This window comes from Plectropomus leopardus, chromosome 6 (assembly GCF_026936395.1).
Source record: "Plectropomus leopardus strain MGB_pleo_1.0 chromosome 6, ASM2693639v1, whole genome shotgun sequence".
Taxonomy (NCBI): Eukaryota; Metazoa; Chordata; class Actinopteri; order Perciformes; family Serranidae; genus Plectropomus; species Plectropomus leopardus.
The window spans coordinates 7,148,516-7,168,919 of NC_142181.1; the positions used below are offsets into that span (position 1 = coordinate 7,148,516).

General features: G+C 40.2%; 1 protein-coding gene and 1 long non-coding RNA gene across 2 annotated transcripts in view; one reads left to right on the forward strand and one right to left on the reverse strand.

The window, feature by feature from the left end:
* Positions 1–20,404, forward strand: part of LOC148189311 (uncharacterized) — a 46,019-nt gene that overhangs the window by 14,133 nt on the left and 11,482 nt on the right. The window lies entirely within an intron of this gene.
* gjd1b (gap junction protein delta 1b) overlaps positions 1–20,404 on the reverse strand; it is a 37,847-nt gene that overhangs the window by 7,851 nt on the left and 9,592 nt on the right. The gene's annotated exons all lie outside the window — the stretch shown is intronic.

Consider the following 20,404-nt stretch of genomic DNA (forward strand, 5'->3'; position numbering starts at 1 on the left):
TTGAAACTGTAAAAGTTTCAGTACAGACACAAACAGAGTGCACCTGAGGGAGATATAAATCGAATCAACATGATTCAGTTAACAACTGCCAATTGTTTTGATTTATGGAGATATTAAAAATGGGCAAACGTGTAAAGAATATATAGTTAAACGCACACATTATTTTAATTATTTTACAAAATGGATTTTAGTCTTAAAATAAACACAAGGGCCATTTAGATCAGAGCGACAAAAATTGACGAAGTACTCAGTTATTAATGGCCTACAGAAATATTGTGTAGTTCACCTTCATCCTATTTCCCCCTCTCTTACACTGTCCTTAGAGGGTGCTGTGGCGCTTGTCTCTGTATGCTGTCCTACTGCACTACATGAAGGCTGTAGTTTGCGGGTCGGTGGTTGGTTAACGTTGTGTTATTTTATATCTGTTCCTGGTGTTAAAAAAATACTAAATATGACAGCTCACTTGGTGTTCACTTTCTGCAGGAGTACCTCCACTTTAAAAACAGATTTTTTTTCTTTCCTTTGGACTTTGGTTTGAGCAGTAATTCTAACTCCTGTCTTAATTGCAGTCTCATGCCCTTTTATGGGGGTTTGCTGGCATTTACCAATGCTAATTAGGATCAGCTGACATGGCTTTCATCTTGTGAGGACCTGGGATTCTTCATTATAAGAACATGTCATGAATCAGACCTCGACTTTTCCACGGACCATTCGTAAGAACAAATTTAAGGTAAAGCGTAGGAAGATATTGGCGAATAAGGCCCACTGTGATTCGGTCAATTATATCTGACCAGTGCGAGCATACTCGCTTGCTAGTTGTGTGCCTGTTTTGCAAAGATTCATGCATGACTTTCGCTGTATTCAACGCTGCTATGTGCCTGCCTGCCTTTGAGAATAAATGTATCAGCGACATTGCAAATACAACATTTTTATTTTCTATTTTTCATCCATCGTATTTTATGAATGCATCAAACCTTTCAAACAACTAATTATGTGCACTATAGAGAGGAGGAACTGGACTGAAGGCAGATGTTAGAAAAAGTGAATTGCACTTCCCCATATGCCTTAAAAACTGTACATAAGAGGGCAAGAGAGTAAGGAAAGAATTGGAGGACACAGAATATGAATGAAAGAAGTCAGACTTGATGTTGAGTGGAGGGATTTGAAATTGTAATCACAGCAGGGAGATTCCTGAAGGACCTTGAACTCCTCAATTAGAAATACATGTGAGAGAAAGTGCAGAGGAAGAGATAAGACAAAAAAAATACACTGTTGACAGAGAGGGACATTGTGTCACTGTTAAGTCACTGTTCCTCCTGATAACAACCAGAGAAAAAGAGTGCTCCAAATCCCATTTACCAGCCAAAGTAAACACTACAGAAGAAGAACAGTTGTGAGCGAAGTCCTGTATGTCGTCAGTGCTCAGTCACAGCCTGTCACCTGTGATTCAAGACACTGTATGTGTGTGTGTGTTTGTGGTGAGGATGTTTACAGGTGAAAAAGAGGTGCGATCTAGCCTAATTTTAGTGTCTTCTGCATCATTAGGCCCAGTTACCATGGAAACCTTGGATTAGACCCACTTGAATTGGAGATGTGATCAGTTTCCACGCACGCACTTTCACACGGAGTAATATCTCAGTTCTTAACTTTATTAACAATACAGATGCTCTCTCTGCTTTCCCTAGCAACAGGTGACACGGAGGTGAACATTGTTTGCAGATCAGGTGCTATTTTCTGTGTGGGCGGGGCGAGTTGAGAAAGTGAGATTATTGCTGCTGAAATTGGTTTCACTTCAATTCTCTCTGTGTGCGTGTGTGCATGTTAACGTGTGTCTATTTCAGCGTGCAGTATGCTAAAATGCGCTGACTTGGCATATCTGTACACTGTGTGCTTTTATGATGTTGGACACACACACACACACATTTCTATTCCTCCCTCCTGCTCTGTTTCTTCTCTTTTAGACACCTCTCTCTTTGTTCTTTTCTTACTTTACTCATCCCTCATTTATTTTTCAGATCTGAGATCAAGCAAGCACTTTAGATAGCAGGCTTTTTGCAGTGTGTGCCAGCCTGTTGGCCGTCTCACACTGTAATCTGTGACTCAAGTCTGGAACACGGCTGGAGAGCGCAGACAGGCCTGGACATTGTTGTTAATCTGTTGATTGATTGCTGCCTTGTACATCAGTGCCACAGATACGAGTTCTGCATACTGTCAGATCAGCTCTCACTAATCACCACCATTTATATTAATGATAATCCCATAAATAATGCTATGATGAATCGCTGTCGTTACTACATGTGAACTCACAGAAGACGCCATTACAGGGGCGCATCACATCCTGACCTCATTACATTTATCATGGATTTATGAGCTGCATGCAAGTCAATAGGTTGTGACAGATAAAAATGGCTTTGGGGGCAGTGTTAATGGGCAGTACAGCATTCTGTGGAAAGAGTCACTAATTCCTTAGAAAATGTCATTTAAATTTAAAGAGGTAAACCTTCACAGCAAACATATTGGAAAGCGTCTTTCGGACCTCAGTGGTACAATCGGCAGTGATGGGAACACAACACCCAGGTGAATGCGGTCATTTCAGCTCCTAACCCGTGAGATGCAATGACGCGCTTTCACGAATTACCGTCCACCTCCCCCTAAGCAGCACTAAAGCACCGATCTATATACATCTGCACCGAGTTTGAAAGAGAGATTGAATAAGAGATATAGAAAGAGAAGAAACAACTGAAAAAAAATTTAAGGAGCTCTGATCCTGCTGCTGGCTACTTTTTACCTTTTCACCTGCATGTCTGTGATGTCGCACAGACACACCAACAAAACAATGCACACATAAAATGGAAATTTCTTATCTGGGAGACATAAAGTGCTAAAATAATCCTTTGACGTGTTGATATGTGATGTTTTTAGCTTTCTACAGACACTTCGGTAGTGTCTCAGCCCTGTTGTGGCACTGATGCCCCCCACTTGCTGAGCGTGGTTTTCAGGGTTTGATACGTTGTGCTTTGTCTCTATAGATTCTAAACGTTGCTCGTCTGTCCGTCCTGGAAAAGGGATCCCTCCTACGTTGCTTTTTTTTGCAGTGTTTTCCCCCATTAAAGGGTTTTTGGAGGACTTTTATTTTATCCACTGTGAGGGTACAAGGGCAGAGGGATGTCGTATGCTTTAAAGTACTCAGAGGCAAATTGTGATTTGTGATAATGAGCTTTATAATTAAAATTGACGTAATCTGACTGGACTGAACTAGAGGGCAAAGCCTGTGTGAGACAGAACTGCTTAACCAATTTTACATGTTGGTATCTGAAAAAGGACCCCGGGTCATTTTTAAGTGTAAGCTTCTAAGGTATTTCTACAAAGAACCTTTCTTAATATTTTCTATGCAGTTCAAGTATAAACAAAGGCAGTGACATTGCCAGCAAAAGCAAGCAATGAGTGGAGTATGTGTAAAAGTCAGAATGACATTACTGTAACAGACGTATATAACATATCTTCAGATCCATGTCCGGAGGGAATATGGTCACTGGCAACGTCACTAGATCTCAAGGGCACACGTGTACACACTATTTCCCTTTTAACAGTGAAATCATTGTCAAGCTTTTTGATGGTGCGTTTTATCACAATTATGTCAATAGATAAATGGATGGATAAAGATTGTAACAGAAGATATAGAGTTTGATTTTTACAAGATGATTTAGCAATCTAAAAACAGACATCAGTATTAGTTTCAGCCCCAAGCTTCTTGCAAGATCGATTAACATTGATAAAGGCACATTTCTCGTGCACTTGACAGCAGTCTTAGTAGACAGCTTTCCATTTTAAATCCCACCTTAACCTCTTTCCTCCACTTCACCTGCAACCTCTCCTTCCAGATAAGTGAATTTATTATATAAAATCAACAAGAGATCAGAGCTGTCACTTGAAATTACTGCAGGCTGATCCTCTACATTTCATAGAAAGAGTACCATTTGTGCGCAGTATAGATTTATCGAATCAAACTCAGTTAGAAGGTCTGTTTTTGTGGACACTATTGTGACTGTACAGTAGATCTAGTGGGGGAGGCCCATGCCACTGCACCTTAGACGTTGCCAGATAATCATTAGATGGCATTTGGCTGTGTGAAGGGTAATCTACCAATCACACAGTGGCTTTGCCAGTCTTGCGTGGGGCAGATGTGGAGTCGAAGGGCAGAGTTAATCCTTTCCAGAGTCTGACGGTGTGCCGTTCACATGTACCACTCATCAAACCGGCAGGTCACCAGCGCTGACCTCTAAAATGAAAAATAAAGGACTTAATGCCAATCTGCCCACCTGTAATCAACTAGCATGTGGAGAGGGAGGGAGGAAGGGAGGGAGAAAAAATTAACTGCAAAAAAAAGAAAAGAAAATGTCTTTGCCCTTGTAGTGACTCCATGAAGAAGCTTAGTGAGCAGAGAATTCACAATACCAGAGTGAGAGGGTATTGCACTAAATGGACGCATGTGCATCCACAAACACATACAGTACATGTATTCTGTATGACCACACACACGCACGCTCACACACACACAAATCTATGCAACAAAACACCATCCAGACAGTGAGTGTTTTGAACTGGACACTAAAAGACGCCATCAGATTGCTGTTTAAGATGAATTAGTTCCAGACAGGGATAAAAAGATTATAAAGTCACCAAAAAAAAACAAAAAAAACAGGGTGGCTCGGACATCTCAGCCCTAAATTAAAAGAGAAACCTGCCAGTGCTGGGACAGAGTGCGAGAAAGGAAAACCAGCAATGGAGGAAAATCTCATCATCGAGAATGAATTATATAATAGCTTCCACACGCAAACCCACTGCTGTAATCTGTGGCTGGGCCAAGGGAGGATTCTTGCATTAGGTTTTTTTTTTTGTTAATGCCATCGAATAGCTTTAGATTATCGTACACAACACAGCGAACCCCCACCTGTTTTTTCTCTCCTCTCGAGAGCATTTTTCTTTCTTTTTTTTCTTTCTTTCATTTGCACTCCCGGGGCTCCTAATGTCTCTCTCTCTCTCTCTCTCTCTCTCTCTCTCTTTTTCTCTCTCTCTCTGTGACCCTCCCTTTCTGTCGCTCTGTTGGGAATAATCTCCAGCTTGTGTGTGTAGTTTTCTATGAAGAGCCTCCTTTCTCTGCGAACACTTGGGAAATGTTTAAATTGCCAGTGGCTTCCAACTAATACAGAAAACACCACACCAAAGTGTGTCTAATACACTCTCTAATTGTCTCTGCATGTTCGTGCAGAAATTTTACACCATTTACAATTCCTTTGTGTTACTGTGAGATCAAAAAGTTAAATAATAAAAGTGTTCATCAATACATAAAGACACTGAAACCCAAATTTTCACATTTTGTTGATTAAAAATATTTCATCAACTCGTCCACAAAATAATAGAAAAATTAACCAAAAAAAGAAAATGATTATCAGCCCTGCCTTATGTTGTGTACTTATGCTTAAACTATGGTGGCCATGAGGGCAAACATGCTAATAACCCTAAAATATTTCGATTAGGTGAAACGTGCTGCTTTAGAAATCGTGCCAATTTGGGCCGACCTCTAGCTCACCCGGTAGTGTGCAGTGTATATTAGCTGAGGCCTCCGTAGCGGCACGCATTCGTTTCCAGCCCACAACCCTTTCCCTTTGCTGCCTGTTAAGCTGTCCTATCAATAAAGTCAATCAAAAATGCTCATAAAAATTATATTAAAAAAACAAGCTAAAAACGCATATGAAAAGTCTAAACAATAAACAACTGAAATGTGCTGCAAATGGGGGGAAAAAAGTTTGAAGACCTAAAGCAGATACATAAACAGCAAACATGCAAGCCAATTTTTCTAGGGGCTAAAAAGTGTTACATCATCACATCGCACCCTGTGGCCCAATAATACTCTTTTACATTAACTTACATTGGGAAGGAGATGTATGTAAAACAGGGAATAACGTTTTTTAGCATGACAACGCCTTATGAAATGACTTTTTTCACTATCATGATTTTATCCATCCAGTCCAATAACATTTCAAGAGTCTAGAGGAGCTGCAAGAAAAAATCGTTTTATTCCCATTCAAGTAAATAGAGCGTTAAAGTGACAGTTAGCCATTCGGCAGGCAGAAGTTGGCGTTTCTACTGTTGGAAATGAATCACTTGCCTGCATGTCTCTACTGTGCTCGCTTTATGGGCCACAGAATGCAGCAGTGTTGCAGGTCATCTGCAGATCATCAATGTAATTTTATACACGGCAGTTGCACCATTTTGGCTTCATGCATCACTGAGTGACGATCATAGGGGTGAGCAGGACCCTGCATTCAATGCTGCAACATGAAAGGGTTTATATATTCTTTAGATTCAGCCTGTGTCATAAACATATTTACATAGCTAACATGGGCATCAAAATCTCAAGCACCTGAATGCTAACTACATACATTTTTTAAACTTTATTTGTAATCAAAAACTGGCTTTTACATTCATGAATAGGTACATCAAGTAAAGTTACTGACTAAGTGTGATTTCTTACAGACTAAGTGTCATTTCCTTCAGCTCCATAAATCTGTTGCTCTTTTATAATGTTGTGATCATCAGCTACGCTGATGCACATTTTCTTCATTTGCAGCACGTTTCTGTTGTATTTTGAAGCTGCAACATGTTTCTCTTAATGGAAATGTTTTAGGCTGTTGTGTGTTTGCCCTTGTCGGCCACCGTGTCAAACGCACTCATGGCAGACGTATTAGCACTCACAGCAGACGGTGCCTGTTGTTCCCTTTGACTAATATGTTGCCTGTTATCACACAGGCGGTGGTGATTATGCAGAAATATTATGCCAACACAAGTCCAAAACGCCTCTTCTCCTCCAGCAATTGTGTGTCCCCGACCCGCTGTCTCTCTCTCTCTTTCTCCTCCTCATTATCTGATGGTGGATATCTTGCAATGAGGGGGTGTTTTTTATATTCGAAGCTGTTATTATGGACGTGCAGTTAATTGTTAAAAAATTGATCTTGTGCATTAATGTGAAAAATAATGATAGTTTATGCATCTGACGGGAGAAATCTAGTTCCTTCTGCCCTCTCATGCACACAAACACACACAAAATTGGTGTTGCTGATCCAGCAGTCTACATTATTCAACTACCAGAAAAAATGAAATGCCATTCACAGTGCAGCTTCTTGATATTATAGATGATCTTCCTCTATGCTTAATATTAGCTACTTTAAATAACACCCTGACCACTGTTTTAATGGTAAGTGGAAAGAATGAGATACACAAAAATAGCAGCAGAGGTGAGGTGGATGTTGTGTGTAGCTCAGTATGTAGAGCTAAAGTTGAATTGTAGGGGTTAGCGAGGCAAAGCATATGCAAAGTCTACACGTGTTGTTTTAAGACACTTTCATGTGTCGTTTCCACCACAAAGAGACCAGGACAGTGGTTAAGATGGCGTAGAAAAGCACAAAATTAAGGTGGGTGAGGGAAATAATGAACCAGGAACAGGCAAAACTACGGGAGGACGATGAGGAAGAGGAGGCAGAAGACAGGAAATAATTGGCTGGGGATCGATATGGGGGTTATGGAGAGATTGGAAGATGTGTCGGTGAAGATAAAAGAAGAAGGAGGAGGAAGAGAAGGCTTGAGGAAGAGCGGCCGTGGTTCCTTTACCCAGAAACCCAACACAACCCCCCCTTCTCTTTTCCTCTCATCTCTCCTCCCTCTCTCCCCTCAATCTCCCCTCCACTCAACACCCCTCTGATGGTTACCACGGCAACAGGCAAGGGGCAGAAAACGAATGGATATGAGGAGAGCGAGAAGTGTGCCGACTAGGAGCTAAGTCAACTAAAGAAGCAGCATGTTCCTGCAGATTTGTTGCAGCAGTTAGAGCGTGGCTTAGGTGCCTCAAAGAGCTTGATGCTTGTTTACTTTATGTGAAAGCCTGAAGAAGAGTTTAATGCTACTGTGTGTAAGATGCTTAGATGATAACGCTGTGAAGAAAACCATAACTTATTGGCTTCTACTGTTGTTCAGAAGAGGGTAAAAAAAAATAAGTTATTTTCAAATTAAAGATGATAATAATCATAATAATAATATCTTAGATCTATAGAGCGCCTTTTACAATACCCAAGGATGCTTAACACGATTGAATAAAAAATGTAACAAAAAAAGGAAACAAGAAATTGACACACCGGAAATATGGATATGTAGTCTAAAAATTGCATTCGTTGTTCTAACAAAATACCTAAAAATTCCATCTGTAATGATGAATTCCTCGTTTTTTGGATGGAAACACGAAGCATAATCAGTAGTAAGAGCAGCTCTTAGCTCTGTGCAGCTTGAGGAGTCTGTTAGCTGCTCTGGACAGTGATGTAAACAAGTCCAGTGTTATGGCTGACCTGCTAATCCTTTTCAGAGCCTCAACTTTAGCCTCCATCAATACCTGTTCCTTCACTGTTAAGCTCTGCCTTTTCTCTGCATGGCTCCCTTCCCCCCTTTCTACACCTCCATACCTGCTGCAGCTTTGTTTCTACTGCTACTGACATCTGCTACCTGTATCTGTCTTTAATTAACCCCCCAGTTCCTGCATTTGAAATATTCACCAATCAGCCTCCCATCTTTTGTCTTTTGTTTTGCAGTCTCTGATCTGTTTTTTTGATCTGGCCATGCTTTAATAAGGCATTGGAATAAAATAATTTATGTGGCGACAAGAAAATTGTTTGTCATCTCCATGGAGATGAACCATAGGCAGTGTTTTGCTTAAAGACCTGACTATGTAGCATGTCCACAGAATCAGAATCTGTATGGGGCAAAAGTGGACAGCTTCTTGTTTTTTCTTTTTTTCCATCAGAAGCGGTTTGAGTTGCTGGGTGGATAATTTAACTGTCAATCCTTTAAGAGCTGATCAAATCAGATTGATGGATGAGTGAAGCAGCTATTGCAGAATGTTAGACCCAGCACAATCAATGGTTAAGTTTCACTTTTAGTCCACTTTCTGCTGCTCCATCTGTGTCCAGAGTATGCTCTGCGCTCTAAGAATGTGGTGTAATCAATAACCAAACAGTATATTCCAACAGCGCTAATAATGAACGGTCTAGCTCCAGAATTAAAACGGTGGCGGCAGATGTGTTAATCATGGTCGGCCACCACAAATAATCGAACGTGTGGGAAACCCTTCATGTATATTCTCACGACAACTTAAAACCATGATCTGCGCCAAGAATTGAAAGCTGCTCACACAAGCAGCAACCCACACGTCAGAGATGTAAGACACTGAATGAATGTGCAATGAAATAATTCATGTTTTTCAAACTTTTGATGTCACTGATATGTTTGTGTTTGTGCGTACCAGCAAGTATTATTACCTTGATTCACTGCTAATAAACACAATTTTTCCAAACCTGAGAGTATCCCACCATCTCTGGAACTTGAATTATCTTGTTCCCACGCTTCATTAAAGCGTGGCCATGACTTAATGATCTCGTTCCGATGCGTTAAAAAGGTCATGGCTACAGAATTAGATCTCCTTTCAATGCATTGTTAATTCTTGACCTGGCAATGTTGGGTTTTTTTTCATAAATGTCACCAAGGTGGGCTCTATAATATGCCGCTCACCAGGCCTGATTATTTTAGCCTTTACGTCCATTTCACTTCAAGGCAGAGGTGTGGAAGGATCTCTCTGCAATTTCATAAAGTGAGCAGTTTCTCCCTTCTTCTCAAAACATTTTACCATGGGAGCACAGCACAATGAGACTGTGATGGCAATATGAGCTAGACGTGCTATGTAAAATATTGCAATAAATTCTAATGTTCACTAAAGTAACATAACGCACATGTTAGGCATATACACAATGCATAACACAAAAAGGCAGGATTTCATAGTCTTGTTCATGCTAAAATCTCTCTTTCTTAGACTAATTTTACCATCACACTTAAGGACTTTAATTATTTTATCACCAAAAAACTTCTCGTACAGCACACAAAAGGGAAAGAGGAAATTGCCAAAGGCTGCCGGTCTTACAGGTGTAGAATATTACTTTTAGTAGTCAATATTTTTTGCTGCAAACTAGTATCCCATCATATCTGAGCAACAAGCACCTATCTTCTAGAGCAGAACATAATAAATAAATAATAATGAAATACAAAAACTGCTAACTTAGAAAATGTGAAATGAACTGCTTTAAGGCCCAAAGATAATACAAGACTAACTTAGTTTGAAAAACAATCTTCGACCGCTACACATTTGCTTTTTTGCGAAGAATTAGATAAGAATATCACAACCACTCATCATCCTATCTCTCTGTTAAATACAAAGAAGATTGTTCACTTGGTTTGGCATAAAGACCAGATTTGAGACTTGGCACAACAGTGTGGGCAGTCAGGATGTCAGGATGGTTGGGATTAGGCCCCAGAGTCATGGATGGTTAGGTTCAGGACTCTGGACTCTGGACTCCCACACGAAAGTCAGTTGTTTGTGGGACCCATCCATCTCCCCACCCACTCTAAAACGCACTTGCACTTCTTATATTACGTGGTTACTGGTGGCGTTATTACCTGACTCTGTCCTTCAGTGTTTCAGGTGCACGCAACCGGTTTCATCTGGCTGCGATATCATATGACGCATCCACGTGTCATGCATCTGGACGCGGAAGGTGGCTTTTGGCATCACACTCCTACGCAGAAGGTCACTGACCGAGCGTCACCATGTAATGAGTTCGCAGTGAGAACAACCTGTAGAGGTGGCTGGTGAGATGATTTTTTTCACCTTTGGACAGAGCCCACAGTTTCCCCATATTCCTAGTCTTTGAGCTAAGACAAGTTAATATGAGATTTTTATGAGATATGAGATTGGATGGCATGAGGCCTGCCAAGCTGCATACCACTTGTTTTTTAGCAATTCTGCGTTTCTTAGCATTTGCAGCCAGGATTGTGCCCAAAATTATATTTCAGGCCAAACATGATCTATCTTAACCATAACCAGGTGGGTGTTGTAGTACCATAATCTCATATTAATTAAGTGCTGTTGAAATTCTGGTGATTAGGTTGTGTGGTGAGAGGAATTATGCTTTTGGTCTTTTGTTGTCCCATTCTTGTCAATGCAATATCTCAGAAACACGGTTGGAGATGTGTGTGAAGCATCTTTTTTTTTTTTTGTTTTAGAAAAGTAGCTTCTTCGTGGCATCATCCATATAAGTCAACTGTCGTGGCTACAACTTTGAGTTCCCTGTCTGGTAGTCTGCCAAAAGCTCATTAGTTTTGCTGATATTGAACTTCTGGTGATTGTCGTTGCACCATTTGACAAAGCTCTCTGTCAGTCCCTTGTAAGAAATAGTCTCTGAAGTAAAGACAGCATGTTTCTCACAGCAAATTTTTAACTGGAATCACATATGCCAATATAGTGATAACTTCTTCACCAATAAATACACTTAATACCTTTTATTAAATATTATCAGAATTATTATCAATTTAAAGTCTGCACTACAAATATTTGAATTTGGACTGACATGGATGTAAATTGCTGGTTGGAGAACCATACAACCTCAAGTTGGTAATCCCAGACTCTTTTTCGATCCCGCCTCTTGACAGGCCCTTAATCAACCCAGCATCTTGCTTGGCTCGCACAACGCGTAGTGGATATTTGGGATTTGCAGCACTGTTTTGCACATCAGTGTTAGCAGCAGTTTGGGAAAATCCCTCCTCAGTCCGTCCATCTCTTTGTTTACTCCAGTCTTTATCCTGCCTCTCATGTTATTTCTTATTTCCCCTCTGAATGCTTTGACCTTCTGTCTCTCTTATGTGTCTTAAGGATGCCAGGTGGTAACCCAAATACAACATACCAGCAGCTCTGACAAATCCAATCCTGTCACATCAAATATGGATGGACACTTGTCATACTCTCTCTCTCTCTCTCTCTCTTTCTCTCAGTCTGTGATCCTTTGCCAAGGTTTATCAATAGCGCGTAGTTCACGGCAGGTCACCTGGCACCAAGCTGTATCCAACCACACACAGGAGACACACACACACACACACACGAATATATACACACCCAGAAGGGATGTTCCGGTGCTTCAGGCCAGTGACAGAAGGAGTGAGGGGGCTGCACTCTCCCCTGCCAACAGACCTTTATCCTGCATGGCCACCCAACACACATATACAGGCACTGCCACAAACACACACACATACACACACACACACACACACATGCACTGACACTCACTGTCACACTCAGACCAATTTAAGAAGAGCATACACAGGTTTAAACAGGGTACACAGAATAAGAGAATGAAATCTTTAAGGACATCTCTCCGTGCACATGTGCAAACACACAACCACACACACACACACACACACACACACATTTTAATCAGAGACACACACACTCTTCCAGCTGTTGCAGGGCGTCACAAAGCCGATTGTGCCTGACATTGCCGGGCGTTAGTTCCATCCTCTCAGGAGAAGATGAATTTCCATCATACCAACCAGTAATAATGCTTTTACCATTGTGTAGCCTGGGAGTCTTTCAACTCTAGATTTTTTTGAACTAGGGTTGTATATCCATTATTAGTGTATTACAAACAATAGATGTCAGTCGGCACATCCCCAGTTTGGAGCAGCAGGCTGGAATGCAATACGGAAGCTAAACAATTCACCGCTGTGGAGGAATCAGCAACAAAAGTTATTTTAGCCACCTAAAAGAGGTCCCACCTAAAACAAAAACAATATCAGTTTAAGTGTCGCTATATTTATAGTGTTTTTACTGCTTTACCTTCTTGTCAGACTGGCGATGAGAAAATTAAGCCATTTTATCGCTCTCATCAGATCAGGAGCTCCTGCGTTTAGTGAGCCAAAATTAATGTTTTTGTCGATGGATTCTGGTGGCTTTAACAAGAGTATAGATGGAGAGCTGAAGCAGATATGGCTTCCCTGTCATACAGCGTGTCTGACGGAAAGGTAAAGCAGTAATTATTTTAATGTAGTATACACTTTAAACTGATATTAATATTTTTAGGTGGCAAGAATAAGTTTTGTTGCTGCCTCCGCCCACAGCAGTACATTGCTTAGCTTCTGACATCTGTATGTAATACATTGACAATAGAAAAGTACCTCATACAACCCCACTTAAAAAAATTCAAATTAAACCTTTAAACTTGGTTCAGTGAAAGAATGTACCAGTGTGGCTTATTTGAAGTAATATTCCAGGAGCAATATGTGTGACGCACCTTAAATAATCCCAGAAAGAGAAATTTGACTTATGTTCAGTATATTCACAAAGTGTACAAATCCATTTACTCAGGTACTGTACTTAAGGACAGGTTTAAGGTACTTGCACCTAACCTGTGTATTTCCATTTTATGCCACTTAATACATCTACTCTGCACCACTACATTCATTTGACAGCTTTGGTCACTGGTTACTTTTTTCCATAAAAAACACACAATAAGCTTCGATAAGTTGCAGTTTCTGTTTGGGGCCGCTTGTCAGTTTTCAGATGTCTGAGTTGTCTGCAGTTCCTCCCTTTAATCATGTGACGACCCCTCAGATTGACCTTGTGAGGGGGCATGACCCTATAGGTTAGAAAAACTAGACTAAGCTTCAGCTATATATAAAGCAGTTAAAGCCCCACATCAACCAAAAGCAACATCAAAATGCAACATGTGCATGGATGCAACAGTAATAATCAGTCCTTTCAGAATTTTGAGATTGTTGCTGCCTGAAATGCTTGATTTCACTGCAGCTTTTCTTAAAAAAGTGTAATGCGTGTTGCAGTGTTTTTAGGTCTTTGCGATCACATTGCAAAGGCAAGTGAAAATTTGAAAAAATAGTTGCAATACTGTCTTTGATTCTGAACCAATTATTATGAGCATTCGGTGTTTCCCACAGAATCAAAATCTATTTGTGATGGTTGGGGGCCAGCAAAAGCTGATTTCCCACAATCAGCTGTTGATACTGTTCAACACAATGCACCAACCCTGTGAGTGGCTCCCCTCATGCTCTCTCTGCCTCGTTAGTACGACCTTACACAGCAGCAGTGCTTAACATCCGACACAGAGCCATTACCTTCACACCGCAATATATAGACTCTTTCATTAACCCGTAGTTTAACAACAGCAGTAGTCTCATATAAAGATAAGATAAACAGAGAGGGCGCGAGAGAGAGAGAGTTGCAATTAGGGGCTGAGTGAATCAATATGTTGCCCAAAATTCAAAGAGATTGGCAGAATTTGTGTAAATTGCATATCGAGGAGGGGCTGAGTAATAATCTAATGATGTAATATAGTATAAAGATGTAAGTCACAGGGCGATTTCTGAACAAAGAAGTACTTTTATTTTTAAAACTTTAAGTAAGCAGAGAGCTGATAATACCTATTTACTTTTACATCTGTATAATTCTTCCAATACTAAATACATGTTAGTTGTTAATTCTCTTCACTGTACTTTGTTTTAATGTATCAATGATAGGGTGGTTGAAGACGGTACTCTCTTTATTATGGTATAGTCTCTGTGTGTAATCCTGGGCCTGTAAGCTCCTAAAATGGAAATCTAATAATAGCATATTCTAATGCTGCTCACTTATCTCTCCATCTCTCTGTCCCTGTCTCTACTTCTCTCTCTCTCTCACACACACACACACACACACACATACACAAAGGTATTTAAGTGGTGTAATGATGAATTTAAGCTGGCGGGCTCTGGAATTGATGAAATCCAACCTCACTGAGGCAGAGAATAATTCAAATTTAACACAGTATGTAAACGGGCATGTGTACATGAACACACACACACACACACACACACACACACACACACACACATGCAAATGTACAATCTGTAAAATTAAATGATGAATAGTCTACTAGTGGCTAATGACTCTAAAATAAAAATATTTTTTGAAGAGATTGATGCGGGGAGAGGTTAAGTGTATCCCATTTTCCTTCCAGGGCACACTGGTACATAAGTGCGATGTACGCAAGGGTCTCCGTGACAATAAAAGCTGTGGCAGTTACCTTGGCAACAGTCAAGGCAATCAAGTAAGAGTTAAACTGGAGCCCAGACATTAAAAATAGACTTTCTAAAATCAACTCTGTGTGATCATTCAGAACAGATCATTGGCAGGAATGAAAAGAAATGACACAAGTGGTCACCATGGCAACCAATGTGAAGCATTGGTTTTTGGGTAGGCTGTAAGGTAATGATGTCGGGATGAGGCGTGAGCAGGACAAAGAGCAGCAGGAGAGAGGAAGAGAGCGAATGCGTGGGCGGGAAAGGCGGGATGGAGGGGGGTCAGCGAAGGGAAATACAGAAAGAGAGAGAGAGAAATGATGGGCGTAATCCGGATTAAAATGGTGGGTTTTGGACAATCCCGAGTTAGGCCCGCCGCATCCATGCCAACTCCCCACCCACTGCGACTCTCCCCGTGCCAAGCTCCAACCCAAATCAGCCGCTCTGGCACATGCAGGGAGCCTCCATGACACACAAGCAGACAGCACATGGCTGTGCAGGGAACATCCCAAATCTGCAAAAAACAATTTGATAGGCTACCTATTTTTATACAGTGTCTCTATCATGATAAGAAATAACATTTTACATGAACACAAGTCATATATCCAGAGTGGGATGTGGTGTAATGTAACTAAGTACATTAGGCACTGTACTTTAGTTCAAATTTGGGAATTTCCATTTTATGTTACTTTATATTTCTGCTTCGTTACAATTTGTAAACCAATAAATTACTTTTATTACTCCACCACATTTATTTGACAACATCAGTTACTTTGCAGATTGAGATTAAAATTAGAATGTAAATCAGCTAAAAAACTATGATGTATTTTTATTGATGAAGCTACCCAGCAGTATGTAAAGTAGACTCTTTACCAGCTCCAACAGTAGTGATGCTTATACATTAATTTAATACTAATTATAATTAGTAATTATAAACCAAGATATATGCATTTTTTAATGACATTTGACATAGTTTCTACTTCTGCTTTGGTTCTCGTAAAGTACATTTTCATGCTCACGCTGAATATTGAATAGTTTTACAATTTGGTATTGTTCCTATTAAAGTAAAAGATAAGACCTCAGTATTTCTTCCATCACTGAGGGTGGGTATCAGCATGATTTAGGTGAATTTAATTTGCCTCCTGAAGTATTAATTGCTTGCTTTTCTGTTTATATCTTTTGAAAGGGATAGTAAACATCCCATTTTGTTTTCGTTTCGTTTTTACGAATTTCTGCTTTAGGATTGGTCGAAAATTCTAGTGTTGTCTATGGTAGATGATTGGATCTTCAGTGATGATCTGGTGCATTTACATAGGTCTATAGTTTTTACTGATCTAGTTAGATACATGTTTGATGAGATGGGATTTATAAGCACAGTGAGGGTTTCACATAAGACTGAAGTTGCAAACAGTGTCCCAACCCATGAATTTAAAAGTGCACCAACCACCACTTTAAAATCAGTCAACATCTAATGCATCATTCAGCTTATATGGGAACAACTGTAGAGGGAATCGCATGTTGATTTTCATTGTACATGACTGAATATTACTGCACATTGCACGAAGGAAGTGATACATTTCATAGTTTGAGTAAAAGAGTTCGCCTGAGATCAGAAACTCATGCTTCACTGTGGGAATAGAAGTTAGCAGAGCTCTCTTATTATAAGGTCTGCTCAGTAACTGTGCTAATGTCTACAACTTTCAGTCTCAACTCTTAAGCCACCACAGACGAGAGGTCCCAAAAGTGATCCAAAAAATGGATGCTCCAGAGTGGACTTTGTGCCAATAAATTTGGGTTGACGTATGCAGACCAAACACCTCACTGGCTGGCAAATCCAGATTGTAGATATGCTTCATCAAGACTTTTAGAGTTAAAATTACAAATTGACAACTCTAATTTCCTGCACTGAACCTTCCTACACTTAAAGTACTACTACCACCACAGGATCATTTGTACAATTACTCACTCTTTGCTACCTTAAGTTTTTGAAGCAAACTTTGCTTTTCTTGCATGCCATGGTGAGCAAAAAAATCAAGAAACAGAGAAAAAACTTGATGTATTGAAGTAAAAGGTGGCTGTGTATAAAAACAGCTAAACTGTATTCAAACATTTCTTTCCAAACTCTCACACAACTCTTGTAGCATATTTGAAGTCTCATTAATCAAGTAGCGAGCATGAGTTCAAATGTACGCGCTTTCCCAGGCACACTATGCATACGTGCATTAGGCTGTTTACGCAGAAGCTTCCTAGTAAATGAATAGCATGATTTTAGCAAAAATGCATACGACTGGATAAATGAGACTTGGATTATACTGCAAGAGTTGTGTAAGAGTTTGTAAAAAGGATGGTCTGATATAGTTTTGCTGTTGCTGTTGTTGTTTTGCTGCAGTTCATCTTGAATTTTATCCATTTTGGGGGTTTTCTTTCATCAGAGAGGCATGCCTTCACAAATTCAAGGTAACACAGGCTGAGTAACTGATATACAGTTGTTCATTTTGTGGGCGAAGTGTATGAAGTCCATCAAACCCTAACTTTCCATGTGGTATTTACCACCTAAAAACCTCTAAACCAGTATGGAAAAGGAGGGAAGCAGCCAGTCTGGTTCAGTCCAACAATAACAAAATCCACATACCAGCACCTCTACAGTTCACTAATGAAGCATTATATCATATTTGTTTATTCTGCTTTAAGAGCATTGTGCAGAAAGTAGAGGTTTTATGGGTGGTTATGTGCCCAATTATTTCTTAGCCAAATGCAGTAACTAGGACAGAGCAAAGCTAGCTGTTTCCCCCTTGTTTCCACTCTTTATGTTAAGTGCTAAGCTAAGCAACATTCCTCCTGGCTCCTCTTAATAATTAATGGACAGATATGACTGAGAAACTATTTCTCTTATGTCAGGTCCTATCTGTGGTGTTCATAATCTATTAGAAATGACAAGATTGCAGCATCAGAATGTGGCACTAATGCCTGTTGGGATGTAAATCTTACTCCAGTAAATAGCAGACAAACTACGAGTCATGCTGCTGTCATTCCACAGGCTGTAACGGCTAAATTTATCTGTTTGTCTACCAAGTAGCTTGTTCATAATTAGCAGAGAGCGGTGTGAATGCAGCATATTGCCGAGAGTCAAACTCCCTGCAGCTTGTCTTCACTGCTTAATTGAGGAATCTGCAAATGGGATTGTGTGTGAATGTGTATGTGTGTGTGGCAAAGTGCGAATGTATTGTCACACTCTATCTGGCTGCTCATATGCAAAGACGACTGCTGTGACAGCTTTGGTGGTATGTGTGTGTATGTGTGAGAAAGCGTGTCTATGTGTATGTTTCTGCCCCTGAGTAATGAGTATAAATATATTAACCACGCTGCAAGTTTGCTTACGCACATGTTTGTATATTTGGGTGACCATCTGGTTAACTGTGTGTGTGTGTGTGTGTGTGTGTGTTTGTGTGTGCACACGTGTGAAGGGGCAGTGAATCAGATGTCTCATTATAGTATGTTGGTCCTGGCGACGAGGATGTGCATTTTAGCAAGGTGTGACTCTGTGCACTCACGATTTTTTATTCATGTTGATGCAATCACACTGTGCACAAGCTGATCGTGCCTCTGAGGAACGGGCAAACACACACACACACACACACACACACACACACACACACACGCTCAAAGAGATGAATGTTTTGCAATCTAAGTGACTCTTCCACCATCAGTTAGTTCATTAGAGACCACAGAAAATGGTAAAGATGCAGCTGATGATGGGAGTCAAGGCGGGTGGATATAAGGAGTATAAATCAATGGTAGAAGAGCGCCCTTTTCATCTTCAAACAGGGAGATAAAGTGAGGAGGCAGAGGGAAAAAGATAAAGAAAGAGAGGCGTGGAGATATGAAGGGGAGCGTATTTTATCAGACAAACATAATTGTCAAACACACAAAACGAGAATGTCAGCTTTATGATGCCTGCATAGAAATGATGTTAGTCACAGGTAATAAAAGCAGATTTTATAAATAACACAAAGATCGCACAAGCTTCCACAAATAGACTCAACTGAGAAAATGTAAGGCCAGAGATAGACTTGCTGTTAACTACACGTACGCATGACGGCTGCCACATGTCCTGCATCGATTTGGTGTGTCAGCTGTGGCCGTCCTCAAAAATAACGCAACGCAGATACGAGATGCAGTATGTATATAAACAGCAGGGGCAGTGTAGAACCGTTGCAGACATGCGAAAGTATTGGTGATGCTTTTCATCATCCATCTCTCACATTGGCAGCACAAGAAGCACGTATCCCCATTGTCCCGACAGGCTTGATTTAGAGGCCTTACATACCGACATACCGACATTGTCGCCTTTTTCTGCCTTGATCTCAGATATTAACATCCTCAAGAGTCGCCATGTCTGTAGTTTAAATCCCACACATCCAGTAGTTGTATACAAAGGTGAAAGGTCATCTTTTTTCAAATCAACATGGCTCAGTTCAAAATTTGGTTTCAAAACGAAACTCCTCATTGCTCCTCGGACATGATTTTGACATCAGGTGATTTGCAAACACTACACTTTATAGTGATCAAACTGAGAGAGAAGTCTCACCTGTCACTGGATATGAATAAATGCCTCTGACTGCACTGAATGCAGAAAAATAAAAAAGTATGCATATAAAAACGGTCATGACGCAGCGGGACACATACGCGAATGCAAGGTTAAACAGCAAGTTCTGAGTTGTGATGATGCTTTTTATCAAAGATTTTGTTTTTATACCTCATATTTTATCTAGTTTTATTCATAACTGAGTGCATGAGCGGGTCAGATATTGAAATTATCTGGCATAATAACATATTTACGATTAAACCACAGTCTCATTGTGTGTTTTGTTGACATCTGTTAGCACAAGATCATCTGCCACAGCACAACAGGGTTTTTTTCTCCATTAGTATCTGATGTGAAGATGATTCTAAGACTACTATTTCCAGTGAAATGTCAAATGCAAACCTTGGTTACATAATGGCATGAATATCCCACAATGAAATGTAATATAGGACGAGACAGCAACCAAGATGGCTCTGTTACATCAATAGCACTACAGCTTAAGTGTAAGTATGTAAGAAGAGTAAGATTTAAAATGATTCATCTGCCATGTAAAAAATCCTTTGGATGATCAGCGCTGCTTTCGCACCGTGTGGCCCATAAATAAGGTGCTCATGAGACTTCCGCGTTTGAGCCAGATACTTCCAGTTTTGCACTTTGCTGACTTAAATGGGGATAAAATAATTTAATTATGCAGCTCTTCAAGACTTTCTGGCTGTTTTTGGACCAAACGGATTAAATCATTTCGCAGGGGTTGTGATGCTCAAAAAAAAATTCATCCACTGTTTTACAGATGTTTCTATCGCCATGTAAGTCAATGGGAAA